The sequence below is a fragment of the Mustela lutreola genome, chromosome 1 (genome assembly GCF_030435805.1).
Source record: "Mustela lutreola isolate mMusLut2 chromosome 1, mMusLut2.pri, whole genome shotgun sequence".
Classification (NCBI taxonomy): Eukaryota; Metazoa; Chordata; class Mammalia; order Carnivora; family Mustelidae; genus Mustela; species Mustela lutreola.
This window is the reverse complement of record NC_081290.1, coordinates 83,428,108-83,446,106: the sequence shown is the minus strand read 5'-3', so window position 1 is coordinate 83,446,106 and position 17,999 is coordinate 83,428,108. Positions and strand designations below refer to the sequence as shown.

Sequence of the window (17,999 nt, the reverse complement as noted above, 5' to 3'; positions counted from 1 at the left end):
ACCTAGAAATATTGGTTGGAGATATCAATAACATACCCAGGTCCTCAGATCCCAGACAAAGAGCTTCAAATATAGTTCATATTCTCCTGGCTTTCTCACTGGAGATGCCAGTGAAAAAGAAGGAAGAGATAATTATATAAAGAATAAATCTGAGTCTTCGCTGAACTCTTGCAAATCTTTTTGACAACAATAATAAAAAAGGAATAAAAAATGCTTCCAGCATAATTATCCTTAATTGTGATGAAAAATATATAACTGAGTATGTTATTCTTAATAGGACCCATCCTCCCCAGCATGGACATTTGGTATTTGGAATAACTTCAAGGAGGAGAGAATTAGGAGATTTTCTGGACCACATAGTTCTCATCAACTCAGGGGAGAGAGGAAGGCCCCAGTACAAACTTGACTTGGAAGAGAAAAATTCTGCTATCATTATATTGATGAATGTTGGTCTAATATAATATCTTCTCCATTCTTCTGCCAATGCATATTGTCCTACCATATGACAAACACCAGTGAGAGAAGTTGTGAGTGTCTGTCTCATTCTTATCTTCTCCCTATCCTTTGGTATGTAACCATGTATTTGGAAGATCTTATGTTAAACAGGTCATAAAATAGTGTGGAGAAAAAAAAAATGTGAAAAGAGCAAATGTACTGTAAAACAATTACTGGAGACAAAGGAAAAACAAAAGAAAGTAATTTTAGCCTGGCCATACAAGTTTTCTCTCTTAAGTCGATAATGTCACATTCCTGCTTCAAAAAAAAGAGGGGTCTAATTGTCTTCTTCCTTATATTTCACAGCCATTCTAAACCTGTTCAGATATCATTAGACCTTTTCAAGATTGCTGTTGAACTTCTTCAAGATCTAATATTTTGTAATTCTTAATGTAAAGGAATAAAAGTAGACCAATATCCTTCTCTAAGCTGAATAACTGACTTTGCATGGAGACTTGAGAAAGTATTTTAACCTTTCCAAGTCAAGGCCTTCTCATGGGTAAAATAGAGCTAAGTAGCTTTCTACACTTTCCTCATAAATTGTTTCAAAATTCAAAAAAACCACTGGGAAGAGTTGAAACATTTTGTTACTTTTTTCTTCAAAGATAAAAAGGGATCATCCCTTCAATGAAGGAAAGATGAAATATACAGGATTAATTCATTTTAGATACTTAAATGTACAGCATTCTTAAAAAGGAACCTTAAACCTTCAGCCCTGGATAACCTCTCACAATTGAGCCACTGTTTAATACATTCTTATAATGCCAAGGTTTTAGAAAAGAGGGTAAAAATACCTTCTTTGGGCAATTTGTGTGCAAATGAAACAGCTTATTAAAGATCCCCTCAATGAGAATGTGTAAACACTACTCTTGGCCACAAAGAAACAATTTCCTGGGGCAAACTTCATGGTCTGATTTCCCAGAAATACCCTGGAAAATGAACAGAAGGAAACGCCTTATACTGCTTTGTCTGTAACCACAAAATATACACATAGGGTCCCACCCAGCTGGAATTTAACCCTGTGCCACCCAAAAAGAATAAAAATAATAACAAAAGTTCCATAATGAAGCCATTGTACACTTAAAAATAATACCTACACTATCTACACATGAAAGCCAATATAATTATGGTCCAGGAAACCGAGTTCCTTCGGAGTAGAAATGTGAACAGGTGCCCTGTCATAATATTTTTTAGGCAAGAACCATTCAAGGTTATCTCCTCTCCCCTTAGTTCTACTTAGTTTAAATCCATCAGAGGGAGGAGGGGGAGTAGGATTTATTCAATTTAGAATGGATTAAGTGAACATCCACAATGAATATGTCTATCAAACATTACTTTTTTTTAAAACTATCATTATTGTAACTGTCGATCTAATAGAAGAAGGTTTAGAACAATTCATTTAAGGAACAGTCAATTCTTGTATGGTTGACTGTATCTCTATCACCATCTAATGTCTAAAATCAGGCTATCAATGTGTTTCTATCCTAGTCCCATCTCATCAAACCCCCTTACTGTCAAGACTACCCACTTCTGTTAGCAGATTGGAAACCACAGACTCAACATCGACTTCTTCCTCTCTTTATTCTCAATTAATCAACATTGCTTTTAAGTATTAGTTTAGAAATGCCTCTCCCTTTCCTCTGCCACTATCATGGTTCCAGTCTTTGTCATCTCTCTCCAATTGCTTCCAACTTTGCCTTTCCACCACTAGTTCTCAACACTGGTTGTACTTTAGAATTACTTCAAAATATTTGAAAAACACCCTAAATCTTTTATACAAATATCCTTAGATGGTAAGATCTTTTTGCTTGCATCATTCAGTCAAAATAAAAAGAACGTTTAGGGGATGCCTGGGTGGCTCAGTTGGTTAAGCGACTACCTTCGGTTCAGGTCATGATCCCAGCCTCCTGGGATCGAGCCCCACATCAGGCTTCTTGCTCAGCAGGGAGCCTGCTTCTCCCTCTGCCTCTGCCTGCCATTCTGTCTGCCTGTGCTCCCTCTCTCTCCCTCTCTCTCTCTGACAAATAAATAAAATCTTTAAAAAAAAAAAAAAAGAACTTTTAGTATAGAGACATATGTAATTTATCTTATTACTTTTAAATGAGAGTACTTGATTGTAATACTTATGTTCATATTATCAAAGGACACCTAAGTATTTCTCATCCCTGAGTAAATGCCTGGCACATTTATTTTTTACAAGAAGTTTTTCTTCATGAAAAATTATCCACAGGTTACAGATTGTTTATAACTGAGTTAGAAATAGTTATTGCTATTTTATGATGTAAATGAAAGAACACAGGACTGGGGATTTGAATTTTCATTCTGATTCATATTTATGCTGCTAAGCATACGTTCCTTTTTAAAAAAAAAAATTGAACAATAATACCATCCCTACACACCTAAAAAAATTATTGTCAGGAATAAATGGAATAATATATATGAAAAAGTATGAACTACTACAAATTCCAAGTGCCCTTCTCTTATATTGATGCATTTTATTCCTAAATAGGCTATAAACTCTTAGATTAAATGTAGTTTAAGTATTGAAAATTAAGCAACATTCTAAAAAGAAAAAAATGTATTTTCCAAGAGAGTTATTGTCTCTATTACAACTTATGCTTACTGTATACCAGAGGCAGCCCTCTATTCCACAGAGTATGTGGAACCCCTCTCAAGCTGCCAGCACTTTCTCCTTCATCTGTAATCACTCCCTACTGTCCTTGGCAACCCCTGCCTAAGTCTGCAAATAATTCCCACTCCCTAATTTCAAAGACAAGAAAAAGCAAGCCAATCAACAGGTAAATTTCCAGCCGCATCTTGCTTCTACATTGGTTCACTGGGCCTGGTTATCTTCTAAATGCCCTGCTGGGGAAAACACAGGAAAAACTTCTGCTGAGGGTGAGGGTACTCACATCTGCTAAGAGTGTATCCTCATGTGTTTGCCTGTGAGAAACAAGAGTGTGTCTAAATGCAAATTCAGAAGATGAAATTGAATGACTGCAAGGCGGGAGGTAGAGAGCCAAGACGAGTTTCAGTCCAAAGCCACAGCGTAGATACTCACAGTTAAATCTGCCTTGGATCCTAGGTACCTCCTTGAAGATTTATGTAGACTACCACCTGATTCAGGGACTGTAAGAATTGGTCAGGGAACTTGAAGGTATTTCTAATCACATTCAAATATATACCCTAGTTAAGTTCAAATCTTAGCCAAAAAAAAAAGCAAAAAAGCAAACAATCACCACAAACCCTTTTTGTAAAACAGTATTCACCTGTATCAAACCTCTTTATCTTAGATATGTAGAGACATGGACAAGTCTTAACAATAATCCAATACATCATTCTGAATATAAATTTGAGGATTCTTCAATTAAACTGTATTTAAATGTAATATTCATTTATTTCTTATCCAACTGATTATTCAATTATTTTGAAGGTTTTGCACTAAATTTCACTTGGCAAAATACACCTTTTTTTTAATCAAAGAGTTTACAATATGGTATTATTTTACAGCCATTTGGAGTTGTTGAATCTTTTGAAAACCTGATTAAAGACATAGCTATTTTTATCAGAAATACAAAAATACATATAAAGTTTGCCTCAGTTTTAAGGGCTAAAGTCTACCTAATGCTTATTAGGAACAGTTAATGGTCAAGAAAAAGTAAGAATGAAGGTAATACAAAGTAGCAAAATATTAAGGCAATAAGATCCACTATAAGAGCTTAGGTGCATTTATTTGGGTGTAAAATTCTCAAAAATTCATGATGGAGGATACTTTGAGGTTTGCTCTTAAAGAATGAATAGGACTTTTCTAGACAGAGGTTGGAACATTCAAGTCTACAGGAATGGCATAAGAAAAAGCAGAGAATCACATAAATATATGAATGTTAGGCATATCCAAACAAGAAAAATTTCAAAGTTCTACTAGAAAGTTTGGATTTCATTCTATAAGTAAAACCAAGTCGTTAATGTTTTTTAAGCAAGAGAGAGAGATGATCAGAATGGTGCATTAGAAAAATCCTTTTGAGGGAGTCTGGGTGGTTCAGTCAGTTAAAGCCTCTGCCTTCGGCTCAGGTCATGATACCAGGGTCCCGGGATCAAGCCCCGCATCGGGCTCTCTGCACAGCAAGGAGCCTGCTTCCCCCCTCTCTCTGCCTGCCTCTCTGCCTGCTTGTGATCTCTGTCAAATAAATAAATAAAATCTTTAAAAAAAGAAAGATCCTTTTGACATTAAAGTATAAATTGGCGAAGATAACATTAAAAATAGAAGATTACTGCAGTGGTATAAGCAAGAAATAATGAATCAGGAGCAATAAGGCTCATATAATGACACACTAGAGGTAGAACCAAGCAAAACTGACCCTTCATTAAAATGTGGAGAGTATAGGAAGAGAAGGGATTAGATGTGATTACAAAGGTATCTCTTCTCCTAACTCCCCATGTCCACCATGCTATTTGTTATGCTCCACAAATAAGTGAAACCATATGATAATTGACTCTCTCTACTTGACTTATTTCACTCAGCATAATCTCCTCCAGTCCCGTTCATGTTGCTACAAAAGTTGGGTATTCATCCTTTCTGATGGAGGCATAATTAGAAGAAGGGAGTTGGGGGAAATTGTAAGGGGAGGTGAACCATGAGAGACTATGGACTCTGAAAAACAATCTGAGGGGTTTTAAGTGGTGGGGGGAGTGGGAGGTTGGGGGAACCAGGTGGTGGGTATTACAGAGGACACGGATTGCATGGAGCACTGGGTGTGGTATAAAAACAATACTGTTATGCTGAAAATAAATAAAAAATAAATTAAAAAAAACAAAGGTATCTTTTAAAATGTTAGGAAATGAAGTACATTTTGAGTGAAAGATCAGTTTATTTATGGCAGATTGAGTTTAAGCTATTAATTACTCCTGAAAATAAAAGATTTTACTTATGAACCTATATCCATCAGAATACTAATAGTATTAATAACTATAATATTAAAAGAAAAAGACTAAACAAAATCTTGGGATTCTATCAGGAGATTGAAAAATCCTCCAAGAGAATTTTCAACCTTTATTCAAACAAGCAGGAATTCAGTGATAAGTTTGCAACTTATACCACATTTCCAAGATCCAGCCTCTTCAGTTTTGTACTTTACAACTTTTATACTTTGCACAAACTAATCTACAGTGTGCAAAACAGAAGGTGTGCTAATATTCAGCAATAAACACAAATAAGCAATGTTGCCAATCTCATCAAAAACACTGATTTCTTCCCAAGAGAAAGAATCTCACCAAATAAGTGGACAACAGTTACTTGATAACAGCAGGCAGCAGAACTTTGATCAGAAACCAGCTTCCTTCCTCCAACCCAGCTCCTCAACTATTAATTACTCCTGAAAATAAAAGATTTTATTGGATTAAGATGTAATAGATTAAGATCTAATTGGAACCCAAGAAATCATCTAATGCAACCTTTTTTATGTAAGAAAAAAAAACAAAAAAAAACAAAACAAAAAACTAATGCTCAGGGATATTAAGGAAGTCACTTTGGTAATAAACAACAGAACTGGAACTAGAACTTTTGTCTCCTGACTCCCATTTCAGGTGTGCTTTCCTCAGCCCCATATTTTCAAATGTTTCTTTGAGTCATGAATTAACCCAGTGGACTTGTAGTTAACCTACGTCCCACAGAGCAGACCTCAGGAGAATACTGAGCTGCCATACTGATGGATTGTTGGGGTTGTTTCCAGCTGCTTGGACAGAACCACTCAAGCATCTGGCTGAGCTGAGGGGATGAGTGGCTACACACATGTGTGCTTACTGAGGAAAAGGTTAGAAAGGGGAAATAGCTTCTTCATAGGTGCCCTGCACTCTTTCTCTGCATTTCTTTCCTAACAATGGCTGCTAAGAGACCTGATGTCAAAGACCTCCATATCCTCTGCCCTCCAGCCTGCCCTTCTCTCTCCCTGAGCCTCATGCCCCCAAATTATCTATCCCTATCCTTTCTTTGAGAGATTCCTAGCTCCTAAAAATTGCTACTCTGAGGAATAGATAAGCAATATAATGAAAACGGTGTTTGAACTTCAGAGTTTGGAAAGCCATAATTAAACGGCCCCTTCACTAAACTCTTACAGGAGCAGATACTAAATGCATTATCAACAATGGTTGGAAAATCAGTCTCTGAGAGCAGGACCCAAGAATCTGTTCAACAAACTCCACAGGGAGTTTTAATGTTCAGCAAGGTTAGAAAATCTCCAATATAATCTTCATGAGAATTGTTTTCTTTATGATTACATTTTGGATGACCATTTCAAAAGCCAATCTAAAAATCTTAAGTAGGAAAAAGGCAACACAAAACTGCTGGAGATTGAATGTGACAAAGCAAGTACTGGAACTAGAAGGTTTCAGAGATTTCGTCTAGGTTCCTGTTTCTCAAGCAAAAGAATGCCTCATGCACTGCTGAAATTTCACAATGTTGCACTTTCATGGAAAGAAAGATTAAGTATACTTTTTTCTTTAGAAGGCAGACAGAGTAAAATTAAAAAACAAAAACAAAAAGATATCAATTTCAACTTAATTACTGAAGAAGAAAATAGAAACTAAATGTAGACAAAATTTGAGTACCAATTTACCCTTCATATGCTAAGTCCTTAACATGTTCTCTGCTTAGGTGCTAAATAAGAGTTTATGTGCCCCAAAATATTCAACTCACTTGACACTTTACATTAAGAAAAAATAGCGAGCTTCTCATTCAGTGAGACCCCGCTCCATGGCTATTTATAAATGGAGTAGAATAACAAATCATTAGGACATGTTTGAGAGGGAGGGGAAGGCATGAATAACTACAGTTAGTATATTTCATGTGTCAGTCTACTATCTCAGCATGTATAGAGCCCACAGGAGGAAATTTTTTTGACATTTCTTTTCAGTTAAAACCAGCTGGTAAAATTTATAGCTTTTCTGGTTCACAGAATACTATGGCCTTTGTAAAGGAAGGGTGTTTGGCTTTAAGTAAGTAGAGAGTTAATGATATTACCAAGAAATATAATTTCTCAACTTATTTTATATGGGCTCAATATCACAGTCTAATCTGCACATTTTCCAGAACCTTCTAAAATTGAAAAAGAAATCATATCAGAATATTGGATTAGTCTTACAGAATGAACATCTCAAAGAAATAATTGTTTTCTGTGTTAGATGAAGTTTCCTTTGGATAAAGTCAAGTTGTACCTGCACACAAATGTTCCTTAACAAACACTATACTTATTAACTAAGACAAAGCTTAGTAAGCAAGCTCTGTTACATCTTGCTCTATATCAACACTGAATAATGTCTGTTATATGGATTTTTTTTTCCATACAGTAGACTTGAGGAAAATATGCAGAAAATTGTGCTAATTTGGATTTACTTGTCAAATTACACAATCAGGAAGCCATAGAATAAGATTCGGGGTATTTGAGGTGCACTAAAATAATACTGTGATGGCATAAAGATTCTTACAGCGCAAGAGGATTCTGTCAGACTGGCAATACTCTGCGTCTTCACCTGATCAGATACTTTGTAAAAATCAGTGAACTATACTCTTTGTACACTTTCTATACATTTGTTATATTTCACAGTTTAAAAAAATAGCTAAACAAAAGAGCACATATCTCAACCATTCATTAATCTCTGCTATCTCCTGAGAATACATTAAAAGTACATCGAAAGGATTTTTTTAAGTTCCAAATCCACAAAGCAAAAAAAAAGATGATGTAGAAATAAGATAGGTCAACTAAGTTTTGGAAGGTGGAAAGTACATGGACATATAACAACTGACTTAGAAGACAAGAGGAAAACCAAATTCCTACACAGAAATAAGAAATGAACCTTGAAAAGACTCAAGAGTTGGGTCTCACAAGTACCACTGAAGCTCAAGTATTTGTGGGACTGAAAATAGAAGGGTTGGTTATCAGCCTGTAGAGGAAGCAGTTCAGCTCCTAGATGCCCTCCATCACCCCAGTAAAAGATTAAAGAAGTCAAACCTTAGAACTTTGGGTTAGGAGTTATCGGGCACAGCTGAAGGCAGAGATGCCATACTGAGTGAAATTTATATACTAAATAGGGAGACCCTTGAGCTCACCCCTACCCTCGTCACTACCACAGCAACCTGAATCTTGGCGCTCTTGTGGTGACCCTTACAACCCCTAGGCAAGGAGATAAAGGATTTCTACCTGGGAGAACTGAACATGTATAAAGAAAAGATCACGTACTCAAAGTTGAGCATGAACAATGAAGCAGCATAATCTCCACCCAAATAACCTGCATAGCAGCCTGTCAATCAATACACCCTATAGGCCTCTGTGCACACACATGCCCACATGTGCATGCACACACACACACTTACACACAGAGATTTCAGTGAATTCTTAAATCCTTCATTCTTTTTTTTTTTTTTAAAGATTTTATTTATTTGACAGAGAGAGATCACAAGTAGGCAGAGAGAGAGGAGGAAGCAGGCTCCCCGCTGAGCAGAGAGCCTGATGTGGGACTCGATCCCAGGACCCTGGGATCATGACCTGAGCCGAAGGCAGCGGCCTAACCCACTGAGCCACCCAGGCGCCCTTAAATCCTTCATTCTTAAATATGAGCAGGCAAAACAGGCAAAAAATCCAGGTATCTAAAGCATAATCTTTGACACGAATGATAGTGACAAAAATAAGTAAGAAACATGAAGGTCAAGAAACAGTCAATACAAAGAACAAAATAAAACTTTTAAACACTGAAATTAATATCCTGAAAGACATAATAGAAGATATTAAATTCATGATATGAAAATAGAATGTAATGAAAAAGAAACAAGGGGCACCTGGGTAGCTCATTGTGTTGAGCCTCTGCCTTCTGCTCAGGTCATGATCACAGGGTCCTGGGATCAAGCCCCACATCGGGCTCTCTGCTCAGCAGGGAGCCTGCTTCCTCCTCTCTCTCTCTGCCTGCCTCTCTGCCTGCTTGTGATCTCTGTCTGTCAAATAAATAAAATCGTCAAAAAAAGAAAAAGAAACAAGTTCTTGAAAACTCTACATGATTATTGCAGAAATTAAATAAATAATATTTTAGATTAAAAAGTGTTAAGTAATTGGGATCAATGACAAATTTTCTGACACCAGGGATAAAGAGAAGATCCCAAAAGGCTTCAAAGACATAAACAGATTGCAGGCAAAAGAATGGGAATTTAAAATGTTATCAATCTTTTCAGCAGCAATATTGGACTCTGGAGGAAATGACACATAAAAATTCTGAGGGAAATTCATCTCCAACTTAGAATTCTGGAACTATATAAATTTAAAATCAAATGTGAGCATCAAATAAAGATATTTTCAGTTCTATGAGTTCTCAAGAAAAAATCTTTTCTCATGTATTTATTTTCAGGAAGCTACTGAAAGGTGTGTTCCACCAAAACTAGGGACTAAAACAAGAAAAATTTAGGTAAGAGGGCCACAAAAACACAGAAGAGTAAAGAAGTATATTTACAGACTATTAGTTAACAGAAATCCCAAGACAATAACCAAAACAAAGACAGCAACTAGTTTACATTGAAAGAAGAGGAAGGAAAGTTTTAGAAAGGAAATCCCTAAGACAAATATTGAAGTAATAAGATTACCTGACGTGTCTGAACATACAGAGAGAGTAAATTCAAATTTCTGACATGAAGTTTAAGGATACTTAGTGACAGATACAAAGAAAACAAAGGAAAGCAAAAAGGAGGAAAAGAAACAGTCCAAGAAACAGGGAAGTATTACCCTAGAGAACTTGGGCTCCTAACCCAGATGAATTAACAGGGGCTGAACTTATTCTACTACCTGAAACAAACAAAAGACAATATATGTAAATCAATGGTTTTCAAAAACTGGACAGTAGGCAATAAAAGAAAGTGGTCTATCAAAGAATGTTCCTTACAATAGCATAATACCTATTCTTTTCAAGGGCACACAAAACAGGCTATACTATAAGCCATGAAAGAAAAAGGCTCAACAAAAAAAGACGAACATGCTATAGTATCACTTATATGTGGAATCTAAAAATGTCATACGCATAGGATCAGAGACTAGAATCGTGGTTACCAGGAGCTTGCAGGGTGGGGTGAAAGGGGAGACCTTGGTCAAAGGGTACAAACTCCACTTTTAAAATGAACAAATTCTGGGGATCTAATGTAGAGCATAGTGATTATAGTTAACAATACTGTATTATATACTTGAAAGTTGTTTGAGAGCATATCTTAAATGTCTCTACCACACACATACACACATACACACACACACACACAAATGGTAATTGTGTGACATAACACAAGTGTTAGCTAACATGAGGGTGGTGATCATTTTGCAATTTAGAAGCTTATCAACTCAACACATTGTACACCTAAACTTAGTGTTATATATAAATTGTACCTCTGGGGTGGGGGAATCTCAGTGGCAAATAAGCATTGCTAAGTTCATACAAGATTAGGAAACTGCAAATTAGAACAACAATGAGATTCCACTAAACACCTGTTAGAATGGACAAAATCCAAAACACTGACAGCACCATGTATGGGTGAGGATGTGGAACAACAGGAGGGCTCATCCACACAGGTGGGAATGCAAAATGCAACAGCCACTTTGGAAGATGGTTTGGCAGTTTTTTGGAGAACTATGCATACTCTTTTTTTTTTAAGATTTTATTTATTTATTTGACAGAGGGAGAGAGAAAGAGATCACAAGTAGGCAGAGAGGCTCACAGGGGGAGAGGGGGAAGCAGACGCCCCACTGAGCAGAGAGCTCCATGCATGGCTCAATCCCAGGACCCTGAGACCATGACCTGAGCTGAAGGCAGAGGCTTAACCCACTGAGCCACCCCCAGACACCACTGGAGAACTATACATACTCTTACCACATGATCCAGCCATCATGCTACTTGTTATCTATGCAAATGAGTTGAAAACGTATGTCCACCCAAAAACCTGCACAAGGATGTTTATAGAAACTTTATTCACAATTTTCAAAACTTGGAAGCAACCAAGATGACCTTCTATTGAATGTGAATATATAAATAAACTGCGATAAATCCAGACAATGTAATACTGTTCAATACTAAAATGACATGAGCTATCAAGTCACAAGAAGAGATACAGGAAATTCAAATACATATCACTAAATCAAAGAAGACAAATACGATCAAATAAGAATAAATCTAATCAAAAGTATGAAAGACTACACTAACGACTATAAAACATTGTTGAGAGAAATTAAAGTTTAAATAAATGGGGAGAGGTATTTTGTTGACAGGTCATAAAACTCAATATTTTTAAGGCATCAGTTCTTCCCAAATTGATACACAGATTTTTTTTAAATCCAAGGAAAAAATCCCAGCAGGATTTTTCTAGACACTGGTAAGCTGATTCCAAAATTCACTGTAAGTGCAAAGGATAGCCACACAAATTTTTAAAAGAATAAAGTTTAGAGATTAATACTTCTTGACTTCAAGACTTACAATACGACTATAGTAAAAGGATCTGAAGAGACTATTTAGCCCCCCAAACCCTTGGGGAGAACCGAGGGGCCTGGGGCTAGAGCACTGGTTGCCTGCCCTTCCCTCCAGACCCCACTCATGTAATGCCAACTGGGTTGGCATCATGTAATGCCACTCTGGGTTGGGCCATGTCTAATAGGCTCTACATACTACCAAGCATAGCCACAAAGACCTGAAGTTGGAAGTGTTCAGCAAGTTGCTAGCAGACTCCAAGGCACAGGTAGAGAATCACACACCTAAGATCCCCGATACCACGACTGGCTACTCCCGGAACCAAGCTGGCACTGGGACCCCAAATCCAAGCAAAATTTGGCCCATCTTTCTAGATGCCCAGAAATTCATTTCAGGTATTTACAGTGATGTCCGTGGCACCGCAAAATGAAGGACATAGCTTCTGGCAGAAAAGGACCACACGTACACTCTAACCATGGAGGGCTTGACCTGTGCCCTCAGCAAATACGACATCAATGTAAAGAAGCCACAATTTCACCTGAGCCACCCCACCTAAATGTATTTGTCTATCTCTGTGTCTCCATACCAGTGTTTTTTCATAAACTTCACTGTGACAAGTAAAAAAGAAAAAAAAACTACAGTAAAGACAATGTGAGATTAGAGTTAAGATACATAAATAAATTAGCAGAATGGAATGGAGAGCTAGAAATAGACCCACAAAGCTGATCTTCCATAAAGATGCAAAGGAAATTCAGTAAAGAAAAGATAGTCTTCAACAAATAGTGCTGGAACAATGGGAAATCCACACGTGCACGCGTGCGTGCGTACACACACACACACACACACACAAAAGAACTTTGACTTATACCTCACACCATACACAGAGATTAATCCAAAATGGATCATAAGCCTAAACATAAAGCCTAAAATCATAAAACTCCTGAAAGAAAACACAGGAGAAAATCCCTGTGACCTTGAATTAGGCAAAGATTTTTGGATATAAGACCATAAACACAATCTACAAAGGAAAAAATTAGTAACATGAACTTCATCAAAATGTTAAGCTTTTGTTTTTTGAAAGCTTTTCAAAAGTTAAGAGAATGAATAAAAGCCACGAAGTGGGAGAAAATATTTGTAAATCAAATATCTATAAATGACTTGTACCCATAAGTACAGAGATGAACTTAAAGCTCAACAGTAAGAACATTTTTAAAACTCAATCTTAAAAATGAGCAAAGGGGGGGGCACCTGGGTGGCTCAGTGGGTTAAAGCCTCTGCCTTCGGCTCAGGTCATGATCTCAGGGTCCCTGGAATCAAGCCCTGCGTCAGGTTCTCCGCTTGTCAGGGAGCCTGCTTCCCACTCTCTCTCTGCCTGACTCTCTGCCTACTGTGATCTCTCTCTCTGTGTCAAATAAATAAAATCTTAAAAAAAAAAAAAGTCAAACATGTGCCTGCCATATAATACAACCATTCCACCCCTAGCTAACCAGCCAAGAGAAATGAAACATATGACCATACAAAGATTCAGACATGAATAATCATAACATTTTTATTTGTAATAACCAAAAACTAGAAATGATCCAAACACCCAGTAATAATTGAATAGATAAATAAATGGTAGTATATCCATACAGTGGAATAAATTTAGCAATAAAAATAAACTTATTATTTGCAACAACAAGAATAAATCTCAAAATAATTATAAAATCTCAAAATAAGTGAAAGAAGCTAGACAGAAAAAGACTAATGCTCCATGATTTGATTATGCAAAATTCTTAAAAATGAAAACTAATCTCCACAACAAAAGGCGTATTAGCGTTTGCCTATCAGGTGATGGTAGTACAGAAAGACACCAAAGGGACACAGGAAATTTTCAGGGTGATGGGTATATCCATTATCTTGATTATGGTGATAGTTTCACTGGTATAAACTTATGTAACATCTTATCAAATTTTCTACTTTAAATGTGTCCTTGTATTGTTTATCATGCCTTAATAAATGTTTTTAAAAGCCATAAATCAAATGAGATATAATCATAGATATGAATAATGTTCACATAATCACAATAATATAAGCACCAAGTGTTAGTTTAACCAAAATTGTGACATACTTTTCTGAGTTGCTGAAGGCTAGGTTATTTAATTTGCATTTGCGGGGGGCTTTCTCTAGTAAAGTTTTGCATCTCTTTATTTTTTTTTACTTTTTTTTTAAAGCACACTACAATAGTTAATTTTACTTGTTTAAGGGCTCATATTGCAAGCATTAAACCAAGCATCAGCTTTGATTCTGTGAGCCCAGATTCACATATTTAGGAAAATAAGAGCAAACTATGATCCATGTATATGGATGAAAAACTAAAGGCTCACAATTAATTACATTGTAGTTTTAAATTTCTACAGCCTAAAAGCCAGGATTCACAGATCTTTTACGTCTTTCTTGACGTCCCACAAGATACCTGCACTTTTCTTGAGCTGGGCAACCTCATCATCCTTCTGCTTCTGTAATCACACTGGTTAAGCCCCAAGTGTTCAGATTACACAGAAAGCTCAGAAAGACTTCATTCTGAAAGCCATATATCCCCTTCGCCATTGTTGACACTGGATGAATCCCGGATAAATTCTCCAACATGGATTCAATGAGATCAGCCACATTTAATCCAATAGCCCAGTTGGTATATCCTTTTAGCCTGATGACTTCTTAGGCACTTTCCATCACCACCTTATACACTTCCTTCCGATTCTCACTGCCATCTGTTCCCATTTCTGGATTCAGTTCCTGAAGAGAAACATCTACCATATTCACTCCACTCCACACAGCCACAATTGAATCACCATGTTCTCCCAAAATACATCCATGGCAGCTGCTGGGATGAATGCCTAGTTTTTCAGCCTTAAAATAGCAAAATCTAGCAGAATCCAGATTACACCCACTTCCAATCACACAGTTCTTGGGTAGTCCACTTAGTTTGCAGGTAACATGTGTGAGAATATCCACTGGATTGGAAACCACAATTATGATGCTGTCAAGACTATACTTGACTATCTGCAGAATAATGAATTTGAAGACATTAGCATTCCTCTGCACCAGATTGAGCCGGCACTCTCCCCCCTGCTGGCAGACTCCCGCAGTCACCGCCACAATCAATTGGCAGTCACAGAGTAATCTTTATCTGCCACAGTTTTAGGTGTCTGAAGAAATAAGCTCCCATGTTGCAGATCCATCATTTCTCCTTCAAGTTCATCTTCCAAAACATCCACAAGGGCAAGTTCATCAGCCAGGGACTTTTCCAGAATGCTGATGGAACACACCATTCCAACTTGTCCAATACCCAGTACAGTGATATTGTTTGGGATGACTGCCTCTTCTGCAACTGGCGCTATCAGTTTTTCCTTAAGAGTTTGTGCCCAGAGAGAACCTGCTGGGAGAGTCGCAGGAGGAAGACAATGTTACCTGCCTGCTTCTCCTTCAGTGCAGGATCTGCAAGGAGCATTTTTGCATCTCTTTTTCATAGTCACTGGTCATTTGAGATTTCTCCTTCTGGGAATTGCTTATTTGTGCATTGTGCCCACTTAGATTAGCTTTCCTGTCTTATCCTTGTTGCTTTGCAGAAGTTCCTTGTGTATTCTACATATTAATCTCTTTATTGGCTAAATATGCTGTGAAACTCTTCTCTCAGTCTGTTTCTGGCAGCTGACTTTGTCTAATGCCTTCCCCTTGCAGTCCACTCAAATTTGTCGGTCCAAAACACTGGGCAGGTCACAACTTCAATCAACTTTATGTGTTAGCTATGTCAACCTTATCACTCACTGCTCTCTTGGAATTTAATATTCTGAATATAATATCTTAATACAAAATATCTTAAAGGGCCAACAGATTGTATAATATCGAGGATTTATCAGTGAGTTTGCCTAAAAAATGAGTTTGTTCCTGCCAGAAGAGTTTATATATAATTTCAGAAAGTAGCAGGCTATGCAAAATGGTGATAAGAGAAATACTCTGTTTTCTTAAACTTACCTTGCAGGACCCTTCAAGGATGGATCTGATAGTGTATGTAAGTGCTGACTTAGCAAATACCTAGCCCACAGCTAGTGCCCAGTAAATAGTCGCCCTGATTATCACCTGGTGCCCTTCCCCAGCCTGTTCTCCCTTGTAACCTGACAAAAAACTCTTCTACCTATCGTTTAAAGCTCAATTCAAAACACATCTCTTCCATAAAACTCATCCCCACATCAGTACACGTCAAATCTAGCATATCACTGCTTAAACCACACTTTCACTCCAAAATATTAATCACTCTCATCTCTGTGGTCTCAAGCAAACCACTCATTTTACTTGTATTTAAGTGTCTGAGGATACTGCGATGAGCTCAGTACATGACTTTTTACTATAATAAAGTGTGAACTTCCTGAAGTCAGAAATAATTACCTAGGTCACCCATTTTTAACACAGTGAAGGGTTTTCTTCTTAAATAAACAAGCAAATAGGCTAAACACATTATATAGATACAAATGAAAAAGGGACCAAAGAAAAAAGAAACAATTTTGACTATCTTTGTACTCACAGATGGAGGGTGATACTGGGGTGGCTCCATCAGTTAAGGGTCTGCCTTCGGCTCAGGTCATGATCCCAGGGTCCTGTGATCCAGTCCTGCATCCGGCTCCTTGCTCAGCGGGGAGCCTGCTTCTCCCTCTGCCTCTGCTCCACCTGCTTGTGCATGTGCTCTCTCTCTGCTGATTAAATAAATAAAATCTCTAAAAAACAAAATCACAGAAGAAGGAAGGAGAAAAAAGAGAGGAAGGAGGAAAGAAGGAAGGTGAGGTGGGGAGGGTTGGGGAAGAAAAAAGAAGCTTATAGAAAATTTGGAATATTATGATGTCCTACCACATTATCCCTTTGCAAAGTTCAACTACACACCCCATATGAATTTCATCAGTAGAATTTCTTTAAATTGCTTTATTTATTTGCTTATTTATTTATTTATTTATTGAGAGAGAGAAAGAGTGAGAGAGAGCAAGCACAAGCCAGGAGAGTCAGGCAGAGGGAGAAGCAAACTCCTGGCCAAGGAGGAAGCCGGATGTGGAGCTCCATCCCAGAACCCTGGGATCATGACCTGAGCCAAAGGCAGACACTTAACCAACTGAGCCACTCCAATGCCCCTAAATTGCTATATTTAAATCAATATGTATCTATCATCAATGAAAGGCAAAATGTCTGTCACCTTTCTTTTTTTTTTATTTTAAGATTTTATTTATTTATTTAACACAGAGAGAGATCACAAGTAGGCAGAGAGGCAGGCAGAGAGAGAGGAGGAAGCAGGCTTCCCTCCGAACAGAAAGCCTGATGCGGGGCTCTATCCAAGGACCCCAAGATCATGACCTGAGCCAAAGGCAGAGGCTTTAACCCACTGAGCCACCCAGGCTCCCCAGTCACCTTTCATTTTTAATTTTATGTAGAATTACAATTTTAGATTTATGTGAAAGTTAGAATCAATTTTCTCAACAAGTCATTGTGAACGCCCACATAGTGAGAAACTTTACTTACATGTGGAAACTTTCACTTCTGGGTGAAAATTAAGTGCTTAATTAAAATGAACTTTTATGGGCTCCCTGTCTATAACACTTGTCTTTCTAAAAAGGGTGTCAGATATTGCAACACCTATAGTGTGAAAGCAATTCCCTGGCCTAAAATATTCCAATTCTGATTTCATGATGAAGGAATATAGAAAAGAATGAATGTATGATTCAACACTTAAAAAATGTGATTTAAACTTTAAATATGCTTTTATTTTTGCTCCAACTTTTTATTTCTTAAGTAAAATAAGGCATGTTACATTTATTTAATATCCACATACCTGAATAATGTTTGTCCTACTTCCCAGTGGCAAACTCATTTTTAAAAATTAAAATTTAAAAAAAAAATTTTTTAATTTAAATTAAAAATGAGTACCTGTTGGGGCACCTGGGTGGCTCAGTGGGTTGAGGCCTCTGCCTTTGGCTCAGGTCATGATCTTGGGGTCCTGGGATCAA

The 17,999-nt window shown here is 37.3% G+C and overlaps 1 pseudogene; it reads right to left on the bottom strand.

Annotated features, from left to right (window-relative positions):
- Positions 1–14,387: 14,387 nt before the first annotated feature.
- LOC131819475 (L-lactate dehydrogenase B chain-like) lies at positions 14,388–15,299 on the bottom strand (annotated as a pseudogene).
- Positions 15,300–17,999: the final 2,700 nt, after the last annotated feature.